The sequence below is a fragment of the Moschus berezovskii genome, chromosome X (genome assembly GCF_049115385.1).
Source record: "Moschus berezovskii isolate FMDL1 chromosome X, NW_MosBer_1.0, whole genome shotgun sequence".
In the NCBI taxonomy this organism is placed as follows: Eukaryota; Metazoa; Chordata; class Mammalia; order Artiodactyla; family Moschidae; genus Moschus; species Moschus berezovskii.
The window spans coordinates 47,974,815-47,992,934 of NC_142488.1; the positions used below are offsets into that span (position 1 = coordinate 47,974,815).

The 18,120-nt window shown below is 40.4% G+C and overlaps 1 protein-coding gene across 8 annotated transcripts in view; it reads right to left on the reverse strand.

Moving 5' to 3' along the window:
- Positions 1 to 18,120, reverse strand: part of NBDY (negative regulator of P-body association) — a 66,762-nt gene that overhangs the window by 28,734 nt on the left and 19,908 nt on the right. The window contains exon 3 of one of the 8 annotated variants that reach the window (XR_016036867.1): positions 5,360 to 9,324. The exons of the other annotated variants lie outside the window; for them this stretch is intronic. The gene's annotated coding sequence lies outside the window, so the exon portion shown is untranslated. Of the gene's footprint in view, positions 1 to 5,359; positions 9,325 to 18,120 lie in introns of those variants that run through there. 8 annotated transcript variants of the gene reach the window in all.

An 18,120-nucleotide genomic window follows, 5' to 3' on the forward strand; every position in this document is an offset into this window, starting at 1 on the left:
AGTACTGGAGTGGCTTGCATTGCCTTCTCCGTGAAAGAAGCAAGACTATGTACTAAAATAAGTTACAAGGATATTTTGTACAACAGAGGATATTTATCCAGTATTTTATAACTGTAAGAGGAGTATAGACTTTAAAAATTGTGAATCACTATATTATATACCTGTATTTATAGAAGATGTTCTACATCAACTACATTTCAAGAAAAAATAAAAGCTAGACACCAAAGGCCATGTTATAAGATTCCACTTAAATGGAATATCCAGAATATGCAAATTCCCTGATAGAAAGTGGATTAGTGACTGCCAGGGGCTGGGTGGGATGAGGTAATGAGTGACTATTGTCATTGAATGAGAAATGTGTATGTGGTCTTCATCCCTGGGCCCTGGCACACAGCTCCTAAAACCCTGTCAATTTCCTTAGTGAGAGGGGTTCGGACTGTCTTTTGTTAATTGTAATAAAGTCCCCTCAGCCATGAGTTTATGCTCAGGCGACTCTTGATGGGCCCTCAACACCTTCAGGATGGGATGCTTCAGCCCCTCCCCCTGACACCTGCCTGTTCATCTATATCCTTTATACTATCATGTATAAAACACAGTAAATGTAAGCAGTGATTTCCTGAGTTCCATGAGCTGTTACAGCACACTACTGAACCTAAGTGGGGGTGCCGTAGGAACCCCTGGTTTACAGCCAGTCGGTCCGAAGGATGGGAGGCCGACTTGTGACCCATGTCTGAAGAGGGGCCAGTCTAATAGGACTGAGTTCCTAAGCTGTGAGGTCTGCACCAACTCCAGGGAGGGCTAGTTAGAATTGGACTGAACTGTTGCAACACTCATCTAGTGCCTGAAGAGTTGGACAATCAGTTGCTGACGTGGAAAAAACCTACACATTTGGCATCAAGAATTTTCTATGGGTAGAAACAAACCAGAGTACCGCTAGTAGATGATTTCCGGAGAGCTGCAATCTTCTGGAACTACACAGTGGTGATGTACAATCCGTGAACATGCTCAAAACCAGGGCACCGTACACTTTACAGGGGTCAATTTTATGGCAAGCTTGGGACCATGCTTCTTGCTATTCCTAGTTTTCTGATTTTTTTTCCAATTGCAAAATAGTATTGGACTTTGTCAAATGCTTTTTCTGCATCAACTGTGATTATTGCTTCCTTTCTTCATTTTGTTAGTGTGATGTGTTACAATGATTAATTTTTCTTATAATGAACCACTCTTCTTTTTTTCTGAGATAAATCCCAGTTCGTCATGGTGTATTGTTGTTCAGTCACTCAACCATGTCTGACTCTTTGTGATCCTGTGGACTATAGCAAACCAGGCTTCCCTGTCCTTCACCATCTCTCAGAGCTTGCTCAAACTCATGTCCATTGAGTAGGTGATGCCATCCAAACAGCTCATCCTCTGTCATCCCCTTCTCCTCCTGCCTTCAATCTTTCCCAGCATCAGGGTCTTTTCTAATGAGTCAGCTCTTCACATCAGGTGTCCAAAGTACTGGAGCTTCAGCATCAGTCCTTCCAATGAATATTCAAGATTGCTTTATGATTGACTGGTTTGATCGCCTTCCTGTCCAAGGGACTCTCAAGAGTCTTCAATACCACAGTTCAAAAACAGCAATTCTTCGGCGCTTAGCCTTCTTTATGGTCCAACTCTCACATCCACACATGACTAGATGAACCTTTGTTGGAAAAGTAATATCTCTGCCCTTTAATATGCTGTCAAGTTTGGTCCTAGCTTTTCTTCCAAGGAGCAAGTGTCTTTTAATTTCATGGCTGCAGTCACAGTTTGCAGTGATTTTGGAAGAAAATAAAGTTTGTCACTGTTTCCATTTTGTCCCCTTCTATTTGCCATGAAGTAATGGAACTGGATGCCATGATATTAGTTTTCTGAATGTTGAATCTTAAGCCAGCTTTTTCACTCACCTCTTTCATTTTCATCAAGAGGCTCTTAAGTTCCTCTTTGCTTTCTGCCATAAGGGTGGGGTCATCTGCATATCTGAGGTTATTGATATTTCTCCCAGCAATCTTGATTCCAGCTTGTGCTTCATCCAGCCTGGCATTTCTCATGATGTACTCTGCATATAAGTTAAATAAGCAAGGTGACAATATGTAGCCTTGAAGTACTTCTTTCCCAATTTGGAAGCAGTCCGGTGTTCCACTTCCAGTTCTAACTGTTGCTTCTTGACCTGCATACAAGTTTCTCAGGAGGCAGGTAAGGTGGTCTGGTATTCCCATCTCTTGAAAAATTTTCCAGTTTATTGTGTTCCACACAGTCAAAGGCTTTAGCATAGTCAATGAAGAAGTAGTAGATGTTTTTTCTGGAATTCTCTTGCTTTTTCTATGATTCAACAGATATTGGCAATTTGATCTCTGGTTCCTCTGTCCTTTCTAAATCCAGCTTGAATATCTGGAAGTTCTTGGTTCATGTACTATTGAAGCCTAGCTTGGAGAATTTTGAGCATTACTTTGCTAGCATGTGAAATGAGTACAATTGTGTTGTAGTTTGAACATGTTTTGGCACTGCCTTTCTTTGGGAATCCCTTTTCTTTGGGATTGCCTTTCTTTGCGTCACGGTGTATAATCAATCTATTTCTCTCTCTCTCTCTCTACATAAGTTTCCCTATTATTGATTTCTAGTTTTATTACATTGTCATGGGAGAAGATACAGGGTATGATTTAAATCCTAGAGAATGTTCCTGGCACTTGAGAGAAATATGTACACTGCTATTGTTGCAAAGAGTGTGATATACTTGTCTGTTAAGTCTACTTGTTTATAGTGGTGTGTAAGTCTGCTATTTCCTTATTGGTCTTCTGTCTACATGTGTTATTAATTATTGAGAGTAGAGTATTTATCTCCAACTATTATTGTCTATTCCTCCCTTCAATTCTCTCCTCTCTTACAGCATACTTTCCCATCTCCACTCTTGATCTCATATGATCTCAATTCTGTCAGACTATTAATTATAGCCACTTTCTCCTAGCTCCCTTTCTATTCGATCTTTCCCATAAACATTTAAATATGCTTGTCTTTTCCTTAAAAAAAAAAAAAAAAAACTTCCCTTTACCTTATATTCCCCTTTAGTTATAACTTTTTCTCTTTCTTCCTATGTATCATAGCTTAGATTCTTGAAAGCACTGTCAGCCCTCTCTTTGACCACTTCCTCACATTCCCTCCACAAATTACTCAACCTACTACAATCTTTTCTCTGTCTCCTCCGTGAATCTGCTCTTAACAAAGTCACCAACCTCTTTTGACAAATTCAGTGATTGTTGTCTCCTTTCTTCCCCAACATCAATGGACACTTAAGTGGGCTTCCCTGATAGCTCAGATGGTAAAGAATCCACCTGCAATGCAGGAGATCCCCGTTCAGTTCCTGTCAGGAAAATTCCCTGGAGAAGGGATAGGCTACCCATTCCGGTATTCTTGGGCTTCCCTGGTGGCTCAGATGGTAAAGAAGCCGCCTGCAATGTGGGATACCTGGGTTTGATCCCTGTGTTTGGAAGATCCCCTGGAGGACGGCATGGCAACCCACTCCAGTATTCTTGCCTGGAGAATCCCCATGGACAGAGGAGCTTGGTGGGCTATAGTCCTTGGGGTCCATGGGGTTGCAAAGAGTCAAACACGACTGAGTGACTAAGCAAAATGTCAAAAAATATTTGACATTGTTGATTATTTCTTTTTTCTTGGGGCAATCTCTTCCCTCAGGTTTCAAGACACTTCATTTCCTGCTTCCCTTCCTTACTTCTTTGCCTATTCAGTTTCCTTTGCAGGATCTTCTTCTGTCAGTCATTTCATCATTGGTTTTTCAGAATTTAATTCTTGCTTCCTTCTCACAATATACATTCCTCTTGACTGCAGCTCCCATATATATGCTGACAACTTCCATCATATACTGATAACATCCAAATATACATTCCTTGCCTATAATTCTGACATTCTAATGAACATGCACACCTGAATATCCCACAGGTATCTCAAATTCATCATGGATGAAAATGAAATAACTTGTCAACTTTCTTCACCTGGGTGTCCCCCAATTATAAAGTTTAATTCAAACATTTTCTCTTCCAAGAACCCTTCTCTTAGAGCTTATGATCCCTCCTTTGTGCTTCCTATCTTTATTTTCTCCCTTACAAGATGATTTTTTCTCTAGCACTAGACTGTATGATCTTCAAGGCAGATGCATGGTTTAGTGAGCTGTGTGCCCAACACACAGTAAGTCCTAAGTATTGATTAAATAGAATCAGTTATACCTCAGTGTTGTAGCAGCACCGTGGTGTCTGAAGAAAATGATGCTTTGGCCTAATCGTTCCCATTGTACTGACCTGAAGGAGACCTAAGCCTTTCCCTTTCTGAGTTTGAATCACAGCTTTGATGTGGTCTTTCTTGTTTTTTGTCCTTGCTCCTTATGTAAAAGTGTTTAACTGCTTCTTGGTTGTATTGGGTGGCATTGGAATAAGATTTTAACTGGGTATTCTTGAATTGCTTTTACAATAAACCAATTTATAATCTTTAAGTTAATCAGCTTTTTACATTTGTGTAAAAGAAAAATAGAAATTAAAAAATAGAACTGAATTAGCTTAAAATTAATATCTTCTCCACCCCAGAAAAATGCGAAGATCTCTTCTACAGTTTCTTCAAAATTTTTTATATTTAACTTTGCATTATCATAGATAATATGTGTGCTGTGCTGTGATAAGTCACTTCAGTCATGTCTGGTTCTTTGAAACCATATGGACTATAGCCCACCAGCCTTCTCTGTCTATGGGATTCTCCAGGCAAGAATACTGGAGTGGGTTGCCATGCCCTCCTCCAGGGCATCTTCCCAACCCAGGGATGGAACCTGCATCTCTTATGTTTCCTGCATTGGCAGGTGGGTTCTTCACCACTAGTACCCCCTGGGGAGCCATGTGCCAGATCATTTTATTTCAGTGTGAGGATATCCATCCAAATGTTCTTAGACTTTTGATTCTTCTGATTTAAGAGTTGTTAAAAGTCTTTGTTTCCCTCTTTGAGCATTACCCTCATGGGCTATTTCAGTATATTGTGCCATCATAGGCACCATTATGGTTTTGATAAGGCTTCACATAAAAACCTGTCAGACAAAAGAGCACATATTCTGTGATTCCATTTGTGCAAATTTCAAGAACAGGCAAAACTAACCAATGGTGATAGAAGTCACAATAATTGTTACTTCTCAAGGGTATTGACTTGGAACAGGCAGAAATAGGCCTTTAGAGTTATTGGAAATGTTCTATATTTTGTTTTAAGTGGTGATATTTATACAAGTGTGTATATATATACATATATAAATTCACTGAACTACATACTTAAGATATATTACTTCACTATGAGTTATATATCAATTAATAAGTAAAACAAACACAACAAACCTATGAATTCCTGTTGTGTATTTTATTTTTCTTTTACATTCCTAATCAACAGATGACAAGATACTACACTGAGAATTCAATTGAAATCAATGTGCACCTACCAAGTATATATATGTTATGTAGAGTAATGGACAAATACCAGGCAGAGAAGTAGCAAAGAGGAATTAGTCACCTCTAGATGCAGAGGACAGGAAATGAAGAAATATTTCCCTGAGACTAGCACAACTGAGCTGAGCTTGAAGAACAAAGTCCATGAGGTAGACACAGGTCTAAAGGTATTGCTGCTGCTGCTGCTGCTAAGTCACTTCAGTCGTGTCCGACTCTGTGTGACCCCATAGACGGAAGCCCACCAGGCTCCCCCTTCCCTGGGATTCTCCAGGCAAGAACACTGGAGTGGGTTGCCATTTCCTTCTCCAATGTGTGAAAATGAAAAGTGAAAGTGAAGTCGCTCAGTCGTGTCCGACCCTTAGCGACCCCACGGACTGCAGCCTACCAGGCTCCTCCATCCATGGGATTTTCCAGGCAAGGGTACTGGAGTGGCTTGCCATTGCCTTCTCCGCTAAAGGTATTGGAGAGAGCCAAATGTACAAAAGATTGGAATGAAATAACAAAATACGTTCAAGGAAAGCCTAGTGAAATATAATATACAAGAAAAGGGTTGGAGAAGTTTGGGATGGAATGTAAGGGTTGGAGAAGTTTGGGATGGAATGTAAGGGTTGGAGAAGTTTGGGATGGAATGGAGAAGTTTGGGATGGAATGTAAAAGCAACAATCAAGGCTAGAGTAAAAGGCTTATCATAGAGAATCTTAGATCATGCTAACATTCTATTATATAAAACAGGAAGTCATTAAAGGATTTTGAGTAGGGAAAAATATGGTTAGGTATTTATTCTAGAGGCTGTGCCATGTGTCAACAGGCAGTAATGGAACAGGCTGGAGATCAGTTAGAAAACTATTATTGTCATTTAGGAGAAAAATGGTAATTGTCCAAACCAGGGTATGGGAACAGAGATCTGAGAATGGAAAAGAAGACCAAATGGGTAGCTCTAAAAATAATCCAATGCCCATCAATTATTTTACCACTCCCAAAATCTTCTTTATTTGTCTTCAGAAGCTTGTAAGCATTGAACAAAAGAGGGACAAAATCATCAAGGAAGAACTTGCTTTTCTCCTCTCATGCTTTTGAAATGAAAATATTCTACCTGTTTTTCTAGAGTAACGCTTATCTCTGTCATCTTTTTAAAATACAAATTTTGAAAAAGGGTAGGTAATTTGGAACTTGTCAAGGTCAAATAAAATCTTCAGTGTATTCTTCATAAATGTCAGTAAAGATTTAACCTAGACAGGTGACCTTGATTTGTATATAAATACTCATAAATATGAAGGAAACTAGCAAAGTAACTTTCATGTTCATGTGATCTAAAAAATATTCAGAATTATATTAATATCTAGTATGAACTTTTTAGTTTAATATAAATGTCTTTATATACTATCACGTGTAAAATAGATGGTGAGAAGTTGCTACAAAACAGAGAGCACAACCTGGCACTCTGTGATGACCTAGACGGGTAGGAAGGGCAGGGGAAGGGGGTGCTCAAAAGGGCAGAGATATATGTGTAACTATGGCTGATTTTCGTTGTTGTATGGCAGAAATCAACACAACATTGTAAAATCAATTTTCCTCTAATTAAAAAAATAAAATGTTGTACCTAGGTTTACTAGGGCTCAAATAACAGCTTTCTATATCTGTTGGAAATATGACAGCAAGACAAATAACTTGGAATGATGAAATTTTTATAAGTGAATTAAATGCAAGTGAAGTAAGAGCTTTTAGGTGAACTTTTTAGAAGTGATTATATTTTAGGAATATCTACTTAAAAATAATCTCTCCTGGGTGATAGGGATAGAATGTTGCAAAGAAGCCAATACTGACTCCATGTTGGAACTGTTTCTTTGACTTGCTTTTGTTATTACAAGCATACATAATGGCCTGCGTCAAAGGACCCTGTTCCTCTGCCTGACTATAAACTAAGACAATCAGACCCTGCCCACCTGTGACTAGAAGAGATCCCTTCCAAAGGCTGACCCTTCCTGCAGATGTTTTACAAGAGAGAAAATCCTTTTTACTTTATTTCCTCACTGCCCCTCCCTCTCTGTTCTGCCTTTTAACTTTAGTTCCTCATTGCTTCTCTCTGACTCTGTAAAAGAACCTGGCATCCAGATGCCAACAAAATGGTTACTTTGAGACATTAGTCTGCCATCAGCTGGCTTTCCGAATAAAGTCGTATTCCTTGCTTCAGCACCTCTCTTGGATTCATTGGCCTGTTATGCAGCAAATACAGTAAGCTTGGACATGGAAACAAATTTGGTGAGCCACCACAGGAGCCTTATTGTTCATGGCTAGCTGGCCCCGATCAGGGAATATTGAGACAAGGTCCTAAGCAGCTTCTGGGACCTTTTGTCCTTAGGATCTTTTCTTCAAGATTCCCTGAAGTGGTACCAGCTGCCCCAGTACTTGGCAGTTGAGACAAGGAACCAACAAACTTCTACAAGTCAACAGACTTGATTTTGTTCGAGGGTAAATCTACCCAATTTGATAGCCAGTTCAGCCAGTTTGCTTGTTTGTCTGATGTTTTGTGTTACAAGTCAGTGGGCTCAGTTTTGGAGGTTAAGTTGCTCTGTGTACACACCAGGAACATCCCCTTTCAATTTGGGCTTTTTCTTTATGGGAAAAGCCAATCTGGTTGGGGTACCCTGTTGGAAAGGGGAAGTGTTGTCGGACTCTACATTGAACCAGTTCATTGGGGAATTACTTCTTGTAAGACAAGCCTACCCTCATTGGAATTAGTTCATTTGTTTCATAGGGTAAATTTATCTACCTGATTTGGGAACCGGTTCATCTGTACATCGATGCTGGAATTTGTTTGTGCCATCTTTCTTGGAATTTACACGTTTTTTTGTGTGTTTTGGTGTTATCAAGCTTATAAAAATGGGAAATATTTAATCTACCCCTAAGGAAAGCTCTTTAGGGCATATATTAGATATATTAAGATCAGAAGAGCAATGGCCCCAGAATGGCTCACAATTATACAGTCTCTCCAACAGAAGCGAAAAGGAGAGGAACACCCTGAAAATGAAGAGGCCCTAGGGCTCCCTTGGACTTGAGGCATCTGATTCTAGTTTCCCTACAGGAGCCCCAGGTAACTTTGACAGTGGGGAGCATCAACTCCAGTTTAGGGAGCTCCCCCTGTGAGGGAAAACTGGGACCATTTGGACAAAGGTCACAGGTCTAATGGAACTGGGAAGTCACATTAATGTGACTTTCTGGTTGGCTAGGTTTTGGTTTATTCTGGTACTTTGGTAATGCATAGACATCTGGTACTTTTCCTCTAAGGCTTCCTCTACATCTGTTTGCTTCTTTCTCCTCGAACCCTCTGCAAACAGGTGAGTGGCTATGGAAGCAATTGAGGAACTCTGGTCAGGGTTATTCTCTGATGTGTTCTGAAGGCCCACAGGTCACTGTGCCCCAGTAGCTGACACCTAAGCGGGTGAGGGCTCTCCTTTCCTCACCCTCCCTTAAGCTGAAGACAAGGCAAATTAATATCATGTGGGCACAAGTCAGGCACAGAAAAGCCATTAGGGTGCCTGCCACTTGCAGACTCCAGTGACAGGATAAAGGAATCATGGAATGGACCACAGTATTAGAGTATCTGTCCCCAACAAGACAACTTCCGTGAAACTCAGATACATATTGGTTCAAGCAAAACACCAAGCCCATTCCGCTGACGGACAAATTCCCAGTAGGATTACAAGGCAGATTCCTCAGTCTTTATTCCCTGTTGCCTTCACCTCTTTCCCCCTCAGTCCAGATTAATTTTGCAGAAGCCTGAGTGTTGTCTCTCAGCCATCCCAGGAGGCCTTCTCCCCTGTGAGAGAGAAGGAGGGGTGAAACTTTCCTAAGGTAGCCACTCAATTCTTTCCAAAAAATAAATAAATAAAAAGGAAAAAGCAAAATTTGTTTTACAATGTAGTCTTTATACCACCAGAAAGAAGTCTCCAAAATGTCCTTTCACCACTTCCAAAATCTTGCCTGTTCATCTTGAGAGTCATGTAAATATTTTTAAAAGGGGGAAACAAAGTCATCCCAGGAAGAAATTGCCTGTATCACTGAGAAGCAAATGTCTTCTCTGGTCTTCTCAAAAACCATTATCTCTGCTTTTTTTTATGTAAATTTTAGAGTTATTGTTGTTCAGTCCCTAAGTCCTGTCCGACTCTGCAACCCCATGAACTGCAGCATGCCAGTCTTCGCTGTCCTTCATTATCTCCCTGAGTTTGCTCAAACTTATGTCCACTGAGTCAGTGATGCCATTCAAACATCTTGTCCTCTATGGCACCCTTCTCCTCCTGCCTTCAATGTTTCCCAGCATCAGAGTCTTTCCCAACGAGTTGGCTCTTCCCAGCAGGTGGCCAAAGTACCGGAGCTTCAGCTTTACTATCAGTCTTTCCAATGAATAGCAAGGAGAGATAAGAAAGACTTCCTTAGTGATCAATGCAAAGAAATAGAGGAAAACAACAGAATAGGAAAAACAAGAGACCTCTTCAAGAAAATTAGAGATTCCAAGGGAACATTTCATGCAAAGATGGGCTCGATAAAGGACAGAAATGGTATGGACCCAACAGAAGCAGAAAATATTAAGAAGAGGTGGCAGGAATACACAGAAGAACTGTACAAAAAAGATCTTCACAACCAAGATAGTCACGATAACGTGATCACTGACCTAGAGCCAGACATCTTGGAATGTGAAGTCAAGTGGGCCTTAGAAAGCATCACTACTAGCAAAGCTAGTGGAGGTGATGGAATTCCAGTTGAGCTACTTCAAGTCTTGAAAGATGATGCTGTGAAAGTGCTGCACTCAATATGCCAGCAGATTTGGAAAACTCAGCAGTGGCCACAGGACTGGAAGAGGTCAGTCTTCATTCCAATCCCAAAGAAAGGGAATGCCAAAGAATGCTCAAACTACCGCACAATTGCACTCATCTCACACGCTAGTAAAGTCATGCTCAAAATTCTCCAAGCCAGGCTCCAGCAGTATGTAAACCGTGAACTCCCAGATGTTCAAGCAGGTTTTAGAAAAGGCAGAGGCACCAGCGATCAAATTGCCAACATCCGTTGGATCATGGAGAAAGCAAGAGAGTTTCAGAAAAACATCTATTTCTGCTTCATTGACTATGCCAAAGCCTTTGACTGTATGGATCACAATAAACTGTGGAACATTCTGAAAGAGATGGGAATCCCAGACCACCTGACCTGCCTCTTGAGAAACCTGTATGCAGGTCAGGAAGCAACAGTTAGAACTGGACATGGAACAACAGACTGGTTCCAAATAGGAAAAGGGGTACGTCAAGGTTGTATATTGTCACCTTGCTTATTTAACTTATATGCAGAGTACATCATGAGGAACGCTGGGCTGGAAGAAGCACAAGCTGGAATCAAGATTGCTGGGAGAAATATCAATAACCTCAGATATGCAGATGACACTACCCTTATGGCAGAAAGTGAAGAGGAACTCAAAAGCCTCTTGATGAAAGTGAAAGAGGAGAGTGAAAAGGTTGGCTTGAAGCTCAACATTCAGAAAACAAAGATCATGGAATCTGGTCCCATCACTTCATGGGAAATAGATGGAAAAACAGTGGAAACAGTGTCAGACTTTATTTTTTTGGGCTCCAAAATCACTGCAGATGTTGATTGCAGCCGTGAAATTAAAAGACGCTTGCTCCTTGGAAGGAAAGTTATGACCAACCTTGATGGTATATTAAAAAGCAGAGACATTACTTTGCCAACCAAGGTCCATCTAGTCAAGGCAATGTTTTTTCCCGTGGTCATGTATGGATGTGAGAGTTGGACTGTGAAGAAAGCTGATCGCCGAAGAATTGATGCTTTTGAACTGTGGTGTTGGTGAAGACTCTTGAGAGTCCCTTATACTGCAAGGAGATCCAACCAGTCCATTCTAAAGGAGATCAATCCTGGGTGTTCATTGGAGGGACTGATGCTAAACTTGAAACTGCAATACTTTGGCCACCTCATGCGACGAGTTGACTCACTGGAAAAGACTCTGATGCTGGGAAAGGTTGGGGGCGGGAGGAGAAGGGGACGACAGAGAATGAGATGGCTGGATGGCATCACCGACTCTGTGGACATGAGTTTGAGTGAACTCCGGGAGTTGGTGATGGACAGGGAGGCCTGGCGTGCTGTGATTCATGGGGTCACGGAGAGTCGGACACAACTGAGCGACTGAACTGAACTGAACTTCCAATGAATATTCAGGGTTGATTTCCTTTAGGATTAACTGGTTTGATCTCCTTACTGTTCAAGAGACTCTCTCAAGAGTCTTCTTCAGCACTCAGCCTTCAAGGTCTAACTCTCACAACCATACATGACTATTGGGAAAACGATAGCTTCGACTATATAGACCTTTGCTGGCAAACTGATGTCTCTGCTTTCTAATACACTGTTCAGGTTTGTCATAGCTTTTCTTCCAAGGAGCAAGCGTCTTTTAATTTCATGGCTGCAGTCGCCATCCACACTGATTTGGGAGCCCAAGAAAAGGAAATCTGACACTTATTCCCCATCTATTTATCGTGAAGTGATGGGACCAGATGCGATGATCTTTTTTTGAATGTTGAGTTTTAAGCCAGCTTTTTCACTCTCCTCTTTCACCTCCTTCATCAAGAGGCTCTTTAGTTCCTCTTCACTTTCTGTCAGTAAAGTCGTATCATCTGCATATCTGAGGGTGTTGTTAGTTCTCCTGGCAATCTTGATTCTAGCTTGTGAGTCATCCAGCCCAGCATTTCGTATGATGTGCTCTGCATATAAGTTAAATAAATAGGGTGACAATGTATAGCCTTGATGTACTCCTTTCCCAATTTGGAGCCAGTCCTTTGTTCCATGTTGAGTTCCAACTGTTGATTCTTGTCCTGCATACAGGTTTCTCAGGATGCAGGAAAGGTGGTCAGGTTTTTCCATCTCTAAGAATATTCCACAATTTGTGTGATCCACACAAAGGTTTTAGCATAGTCAATGAAGCAGAAGTAGATGTTTTTTTGGAATTCCCTTGCTTTTTTTATGATCCAGTTAATGCTGGCAATTTGATCTCTGGTTCCTCTGACTTTTCTAAATCCAGCTTGTACATCTGGCAGTTCTCAGTTCACATACTGCTGAAGCTGAGCTTGAAGGACTTTGAGCATAATCTTGCTAGCATATGAAATAACTGCAATTGTATGGTAATTTGAACATTCTCTTGCAATGCCTTTCTTTAGAGAGGGTAAAGTAATTCAGAAGTTGTCTCATTCAAGGTAATTAGAAATTGCTTTTTATGCAAATTAATATTTAGCCATCTAGCCAAGTGAGCTTGATTTGTTCCATCTGTGAGAAACCCAATTTTAATCCAACCTCTTCTGTAAACTGGGTTTTACATTGCTGTACCTGATTCAGGACAGAAACCTTGACGAACTGAGGCCTCAGTGTGCATTTACATTATCTCTTAGTTTTTGGATAACATCACTGCAGTTGATTTGTAAACAGTGCTCTATTTAATTGGCTTAAATAAAAGTAATAAATACTAAAAAACCAATCAACTCTAAATACAAGAGAAATTAAATGACTTTCAGGCTCACTTGAACTGGGAAATATTTAATATTAAATTGGTAGCTGGTATTAATGTTTAAGTTTGTTGATCTAATTTTAATAATATAGACATGTCCTGAGTCATCATCAAATTAACTATAATATTAAGTGTAAGACTTTCATTGTGCCTAGGCTTAATATAAGCTAAATAAGGTATTATATCTGTCAAAAATTTGTCAGCAAGAAAAGTAACTCAATGTGGGAAAAAAAAAAAAAAAAAAACTTTGAGGAAATCAAGATATGTGTTTTCAGTAGAAGAAGGTGTGAGGAAATTAAAAAAAAATACTGAAAAGAGTTATGTATGATCAGGATTTCCTAAGACTAGATTGAATTTAGTTGAGTAAATGAATCATGTTGGGAGTAAGCCAAGACTTGAATTTGGCTTTTTCCTTCTGTTCAGAGAAAAAAGTTTTCTTGGAATGCCATTTTTGATAACACATTACATGAGTTTCTTTGCCTTTAAGTACTTTGTATTTGCCTTTGAGATCCCTGGTTACTTTGCTTAAGGCATAAATGTTATCCAACTTTTTTTTTATCAATTAACCAGATGTTTAACTATGACTTTTAAGTCTTTTGTCATTTATAGATACATTTGTACTCTGATGCTGTTAAAAAATGGGCTTTATTATCAAGGAGATTCACAGGAAGGCTATGGAAGCACTTAAAATAGCTCCGCATCAAACTGATGGCTATTCAAGAATTCCAACCCATATGGATTAAAACAAGGAGCTGTCCTGCCCCTGGGGCCACTGTATCAGGTATCCATAGACTTTTATTCCCTGACCAGCAGAGTCCATGCCACTACTCAGACTTGAAGCAGTTACAGAGGATAAGACCATCCCCCATCTGCTTCCCATAAGAATATGGGAGTAATCTCTGAAAGGGGAAATGAAACAGGAGGAAAGAGGGCAGAGAGCAACCTTTGAAAGAGTGACATAACCCTAGGACATTACAAGGCTGATTATAAGCAAACAGGTCCAACATGGTAGACTAGTCCGTTTCCATTAGACCTTGAGCCGCAGTACATGCTATTTGTAACACATCAGGAAGCTAAGTAAGGCACCCACAACTGTGTGGTGACCGAATTCAATATAAAGGAACATTTAGATAAAGAAATATAAGTGAAACAACAGCTTTTTCGATAAACTTTAAGAAAATACAAATGAGATAAGAGCTTTAAGTGAACTTTTAGAAATACATGTTTTCTCTCCAGATATTCTACAACTTAAAAGGTAAAATTTGTTAAAACAAGTAAAGTAATGAGAGGCTTATGGAAAATGGACCCCAAAAAGGGTTATGTACATGATCAATCAGGACTGACTAAGTTTAAAACAAGTTTAACTGAGTAAATAAAACTTTAAACTAAGCAGCTGCAAAATGTAAATTTTGCTATTTTCTCTGTTAAAACAGTAAGGTTTTCTTAGCATGCTAAACTGCATTTGATATTTAAGTTTACCTTTTAAAGAATGTACTTACCTTTGAAATTTTGTATAGTCACTTTGGCTAAGTTTCACAGTGACCTATGGTCCTGTTGTATTTTTAAAAAATTTTTGGTGTTCCTTTGATAGGGCTTCACAAATTAAATTATAATAAAGTTCCTTTGACCTCTAGCTAACGTTGGGGTGCTTCAAAGAGCCCCTGAGGCACCCCAAAGGGAGATATTAAACTAATTAGGTTCACTCGGTATGTTAATAGAGTTATTGTCAAGTGAGTAATAAATTTTAAGTTGCATTATATGGTAAATGGTACAGATATTCTAGAGATTATATGGAGTTCCTAAGAGTCTGATATGTACAGGTGGAATATTATCAGTCATAATTCTAGTTATTTTCTTAAAGTGTCATATGTCACAGCAGCAACTGGGTTGCTTTATCAATTGCATTGCAATTAGATTTAAATGTGCTTTCTTAAGTCTTTTTGAAGACAGTTATGGTTTCACTCTAATGCCATTGCAAAAATGCCTCCTCTTAAAAGTTTATTAAAAAGGACTTTTGGAGAAATACAAGTTTCTAACTTTCCAAACATTTTAATGCTGAACTGAAAATCGAAGACACTTCATAAAGCCCTTAACAAAAAGGATTAGCTACACAGGAATGAGTAAATAGGTAAATATGGTTGTAATTTTTATGGTTTCTATCTAAAAGTAGACTACCGGTTTGTGTTTTCTAGGTGTAAGAAAAAATTTTCTTCTTCATTTGATTATGACTTGTAGTAATTTGGTAGATTATGCCTTTTGTGAGCAGAATTGGAACATCTTTTTCTCTCTACCTGGTTGATCCTGCCAGTAACATATGCTTGTCTCAAAAGATTAAGCCAAGCATAAATATCCATGGCCAGAACAATGGAACTGCAAATGGGTCATTAAATCAGTTATAGCTCCTTTGGTCACTCAATTACTGCAACTGGATTACAACTAGTTATACAAATCATTGTTTAAATTTTTTGTTTTCAAATAGTGCTTTGTGTCTCCCTGCTGCACTAGGTCATTGTCAATGTTACTAGCGGCATTATATATGTCCTCTCTAATTTATAAGACTGTTGTCTCTTGCAGTAACCAATGTGTAGTCAGACCTCCAAAAATATTTGTGTGGCTAAATATTTTGAGAAAATCACATATATAACATAAAATGACTGTAATAGTGTGATTCTAGGTATGGAAAGAAGCAACAGGGAAAATGTCTCCTGGATTATAGTTAGACAGAATCCAGACAATTTTCAATTATTGATTGGGCCTGGTCCAAAACTTAACACCTGGAGGGGCATATCAAGAATTTTGCCTGAACTAGGATAAGCCTCCCCAGAGAAGGCAATGACACTCCACTCCAGTACTCTTGCCTGGATAATCCCATGGATGGAAGAGCCTGGTAGGCTGTAGTCCATGGGACCGCAAAGAGTTGGACATGACTGAGTGACTTCCCTCACTTTTCTCTTTCATGCATTGGAGAAGGAAATGGCAACCCACTCCAGTGTTCTTGCCTGGATAATCCCAGGGATGGGGGAGCCTGGTGGGCTGGCGTCTATGGGGTCACACAGAGTCAGACACGACTGAAGTGACTTAGCAGCAGCAGGATAAGCCTCCCAGTGCTGTGGGACAAAAGTTGATCATGAAATGTCTACCAGACATTGGTCAAATTCATGACCAAGAAGGGAAGACCTGAGGAATTGAATCGGCAATTGCAGCCATTCAACATGAGGCAGTGAAACCCAAGGAAGGAGAATACCTGCCATCTAGCAGTCATCACACTGCTGCCACTTCCTATGGTGAACGCTGAGGAAACTCTGAGCATACAGGATTATAGACCCCCAGGCAGCTGTGCTGTGCTGTCCTTAGTCATTCAGTCTTGTCCAACTCTTTCTGACCCCATGGACTGCAGCCTGCTAGGCTCCTCTGTCTGTGGAATTCTCCAGGCAAGAATACTAGAGTTTCCATCTCCAGGGGATCTTCCCAACCCAGGTCTCCTGCATTGCAGGTGGATTCCTTACAGACTGAGCCACCAAGGAAGCCCCCAGATAGTGAGGTACATATAAAGGAAATAATTTTAATGAGCCCTGACTCTTCCATCTTCCTATATCTAGAATAGTACTGCTGCTGCTAAGTCACTTCAGTCACGTCCAACTCTGTGTGACCCCATAGATGGAAGCCCACCAGGCTCCCCCGTCCCTGGGATTCTCCAGGAAAGAACACTGGAGTGGGTTGCCATTTCCTTCTCCAATGTGTGAAAGTGAAAAGTGAAAGTGAAGTCGTTCAGTCGTGTCCGACCCTTAGCGACCCCATGGACTGCAGCCTACCAGGCTCCTCCATCCATGGGATTTTCTAGGCAAGAGTACTGGAGTGGCTTGCCATTGCTACATTCCTTCAATTTGAAATGCTGCCTCCTGGATTTGAAGATCAGTATTTCGAAAGTCCACAAGTGTAAAGAAGATACTTTCCAAAGAGGAGCAAAAGGAAGACAAATATTAACATGTCAAACATTGGCACTAATGGCAGACACTCCCAGAAAGATCCATCTGATGAAGCAAAATGGTCATCACTCCTTTTTTGCACAAGATTGTGGAATGGACTTTGACAGTGTGGAATTGTTGCAAAGAAGCAAATTCTGACTACAAAATGGTAATATTTCTTTGACTTACTTTTGTTATTCAGTTCAGTTCAGTTCAGTCGCTCAGTCATGTCCGACTCTTTGCAACCCCATGAATCACAGCACACCAGGCCTTCCTGTCCATCACCAACTCCCGGAGTTGACTCCAACTCATGTCCATCGAGTCGGTGATGCCATCCAGCCATCTCATCCTGTCGTCCCCTTCTCCTCCTGCCCCCAATCCCTCCCAGCATCAGAGTCTTTTCCAGTGAGTCAACTCTTCGCATGCGGTGGCCAAAGTATTGGAGTTTCAGCTTCAACATCAGTCCTTCCAATGAACACCCAGGACTGATCTCCTTTAGAATGGACTGGTTGGATCTCCTTGCAGTCCAAGGGACTCTCAAGAGTCTTCTCCAGCACCACAGTTCAAAAGCATCAATTCTTCGGCAATCAGCCAACCATACATAACTGTTTTTGTTGTTCAGTCGCTAACTCATGTTTGACTCTTTGTGACCGCATGGACTGCAGCACGGCAGGCTTCCCTATCCTTCACTATATTCCAGAGTTTGCTCAAATTCAGGTCCACTGAGTGGGTGATGTCATCCAACCATCTCATTCTCTGTGGCCCTTTTCTCCTCATGTGCTCGATCTTTCCCAGCATCAGGGTCTTTTCCAATGAGTTGGCTCTTCCCATCAGATGGCCAAAGTACTGGAGCTTCTTCAGCATCAGTCCTTCCAATGAACATTCAGGACTGATTTCCTTTAGGATTGATTGGTTTGATCTCCTTGCAGTCCAAGGGACTCTCAAGAGTTTCCTTTAGAACCACAATTAGAACACATCAATTCTTCAGCACACAGCCTTCTTTATGGTCCAACTCTCACATCCATACATGATTACTGGAAGAAGAATAGCTACGACTATACGGACCTTTGATGGCATAGTAATGTCTCTACTTTTT